Here is a 3,926-nt window from a genome sequence, read left to right on the forward strand (position 1 = left end):
TTTAAAGGTGAATATTAGAATTAAAGCTAGCAGAATACTGAAGCAAAGATGTTACTGACTTCATTACTGTTACTAGAATTTTTCCAGTCATTATCAAGTTCTCACTGATGGACTGAAGCACCTCCCTGCACTTCGGAGCAGCAATGAGATCTAACTAATTGTACATGGACTTGCCCCTGAGCACACACCAGCACACTAACACAAAGAAAAAAGGAATAAAAAAGTGGTAAGGAAACCAAGAAATACAAAACACATGCAAAAAAAGCAAAATGATACATGGGCATTAGGTGTTGGAGGCGAGTACCAAAAGAGACGGGAAGAATTATTGCTTAGGTATCTGAAAAGGGGTGGGAATGATGTAGTGGGAGCAGTACAGAGTTTCAACCTGCCTGGCCAGCATTGGAGGCTCTGCTTGTAGATCATTTTCACAGAGTAGAATATGCAGACAAGAAAAAGGGCTAAATTATTTTCCCCAGCTCTTAAATGCCAATATATTTTTCTATTCAAATATGCCAAGAGTTTATTAAAGATGTTGTTTTCCAAAGGGTATTTACCGCATTGCATATATCTTACTGCCAAATAACTTGTCCAGTCAAAATGATTCGACAAGCTTTTTTTTCTACTAGTGAATGATGGCTCTAATAGACAATTCCACTATTTCCATCAGTGACTTGCAGCTACTCTCAAAATCACAAGCTGTAATGTATGTGCACCAGTAAAACAAACACTGAAGGCTTATTGTAGAAGTGGCCAGATGGTGCTGCTCGTAATTTGCTGACTGTAACTCTGGGTGCCTAATTATTACTTACTTTTGCTAGCTATTTACCTACACAGTGAGATCCTACATCTAGTTTTAGACTGCTAGTAACCACGGACCTAGCTTCAGCTCTACGAAGGACCATTTATGGACAATGGAAACATCTCCAGGGGCTATTTCTCTCCTTTCACCCTAGATACTGCAGGGAAGCACTCCTCTCTTTCATTAAACTAAAGATAATTAGCTAAGAACAGTCACATTAATTTGCATCTGCGGATTTCTTTCTCTCCTTTAGTCTCTTCCTCAAATGTGCATCTCCCTATTTGTAAATTGTCTTTGCTGTCAGAACTATTGAAAGAGAGAAAGTAGAAAGCTGAGAACAGACAGGAAGATCACTTTAGAGAAATTAATTACATTAGAGAAATTAAACTCGCTACAAAACAAATTAGAGAGGAAATTCAAGCTAGACTTCTTGGGAAGAGATTACAGAAAAGAAAAAAAAGAAAAAGTATTTTTCTTTTTCTAAGGAAAAAGCATGTAGATAACAGAAAGAAAACAAGTTCCAAAAATCTTTTGAGGCGATAGAAAAGGAAATGGAGAGAGAACCTGATAAGAAAAGATGGCAGTGAAGCCAGGATGCAGTCTGCAAGCACTTCCCTATGAGGAAATTTTTACAGAGTGCAGTAATAAAGGTGCGGTAAATGTGATTTTTTTTTTTTTTGTGCTTTTAATGTCTTTGCCAATGCCTGCTTACAATTCCCTTGTACAGTGCCAGCATAGGCTTTTGGCAGATCTATACCTGACCAGGACAGTCAGGTATAGATCTGCAGAACACAACTTCTGTCTTCTATGTTATTTCTAAGCTGGATCTGTTTGGAGGGCTATGTAACAAAGCCAAAATATATGTTGCAGGCTATACCTTCAACAGTCTGGGTGTGAAATTCAAGAATAATCTGAAATGTAGATCTCTATGGAGTCACAACATAGACAAACACCACATCATCCAGGACAAACTGCTGACCAAATAGAGAGCAGCTGAAAAAAAGGGGAAACAGTATTACTGAAATTAATGACTATGTTCCCATACCAGAGACAACACTTTCATTTTGCCCTTTGGATTTATTTGCACTTGCATGTGGCATACATGCTAGGCCTGGTAAGTCTATTCATTTATTACTTTGAAATAAATAAATAAATAAATCTGTAAAATAAATATTTCAAAGAAAAAATTAGACATATATTATTAGGAGGCTGCTAGTCATGGCAGCCAAATAGCTGGTAGGTGATGATTTGTCCTATATGTCAGAGAGCCAACCTTTTCCTACACTTCAGTTTTTCTTGCCATGTATTTCATTACTTTTCCTTATTTTTTAGGCTCTCCAATAAATCCACAGAAACTGGTACTTGCCATTCTTCAAAATCTGATGAGCTGCCTTTTTGACTGCACAAACATGAGTTCATGCCTACTGCTACCACCATCAATACAGTAGCAGTAATCTTTGGTGATCTATATGATCACCATATTTATCTCCAAACACACTGTTAGCAAACATGATTGGCATCGTATTTAATGGAACTGTTTCCTCTTCACTCCTGAATAGCTGTCTCCAGAGACTGGTTATTGTCTTTGCAAATTACCTCTAAGAGTTACCATCCTTCTGGCTAAAGGTGGCTCTGGAGCCTTAAACTGTCACACGAGGTAATTTGCAGCCCAACTGACTTCCCCTTTCCTCCCTTTACTTGTTTACTAGATTACAAGTTTGAGTACAGGCAGATCATACACGCCTGAGAATAGGCACATGTGGGAAGAAAGTCCACAGAGATGAGTAGCATTTATTTTTTCAAGGAAAGTAACAGTGAGGTCAATTCAGACCCCGTTTCTGGAAGTGAATTGCAGGATCAGCCCTCTCAGACTTCAGTCTCAGCAGCTCCTCTTCACAAACAGAGTGTGTACCCATCTGTAATTTTTTTTTTTTTTTTAATTTTTACCTGGATATCTGATAGAAAGAAAGCTCTCACAAACAAAGACATAGCACCTGGCACAGTTCAGTGCAATCAGTGTTAAGGCTTTAACCTATATTTTACATGGAAATAATGATTGGTAAAGGAGATGCAATTAGGTAATTAAAACTTTTCCAGAAAATCTTCTTCCCTAGCTTGACTTCCAGTTCAAGTGTTCATTGGATTCTTTTAATTCCACAGCAGTCATGGAAGCAGCCCAACAGTTATTTTTTTGTCCTAGAGTTTCTCTGGCATTCATCAAAGTGATCCCCATATAAGACAGTGGAAATCACAACTATCTGGTGTCTCTAGGACACTCAGGATTAAAGCATCCCCAATTACTTGAGCCAGACCCTGCACAGTTGCACCCACCTCCATGCAGCCATGCTGCTGGTGTGCCAGGTGGCTGCGGCTCCTTCTCGCTGAGTGTCAGAGCTAGGTGGCCAGGGCTCCTTTTGGAGCCTGCTCCACATGCTCTGCAGCTAAAGCCTACAATCAGGACCAATCATTTCCTGGGACTTCTCTTGCCTTTCTGTCAGCTGCTGAAGGGAGATGAGATAATGCCCACTCCCACCATAAGCTCTCACTGGTCTACTGAAAGCAGTGGGCCCAAATCTCAACATCAATTGATAGGGAGTTTTTATTATTTTCAGAGGAGTTACACCCATGTGCATAACAGGCAGATCCAATTGCCTTCCAAAAAATGAGACCTATTATTCTTTGATAGTGCCTGTTCAATGGTTACTGTTGTTAGTTTGTTAGTTACCATTACCAACACACAGCCTATTCTTCAGCCCCTTGCTGAATCCAGAGAGGTCTGCTGAACCAAAGCCACCATTTCAAGCACTGATCTATAAACAGAAATGCATGAGCTTACAGCAGTCTGCCTTTTAGGAAAACCTAGTTTTCATCTCTTGCTTTAGAGTAGTGTGCTTGGATGTTTTACGTGCTGCAATATTCAATCAATGCTATTAAAACAAAAACAATGTAATCAATCAATAGATACATTCATTACATTCATCTTAACATTCAGTGCCTGTTCCAGTGACACTTTGTTCTGTCTCCTGGTAACACGGCTTATGAGATGTCATCATGAAACAGGGAAAGAAGGAAGCAGCTTCACTGGATTCTGAAACAGTGTAAAGGATTACACTAACTTTACCAAAAA

This window comes from Meleagris gallopavo, chromosome 2 (assembly GCF_000146605.3).
Source record: "Meleagris gallopavo isolate NT-WF06-2002-E0010 breed Aviagen turkey brand Nicholas breeding stock chromosome 2, Turkey_5.1, whole genome shotgun sequence".
In the NCBI taxonomy this organism is placed as follows: Eukaryota; Metazoa; Chordata; class Aves; order Galliformes; family Phasianidae; genus Meleagris; species Meleagris gallopavo.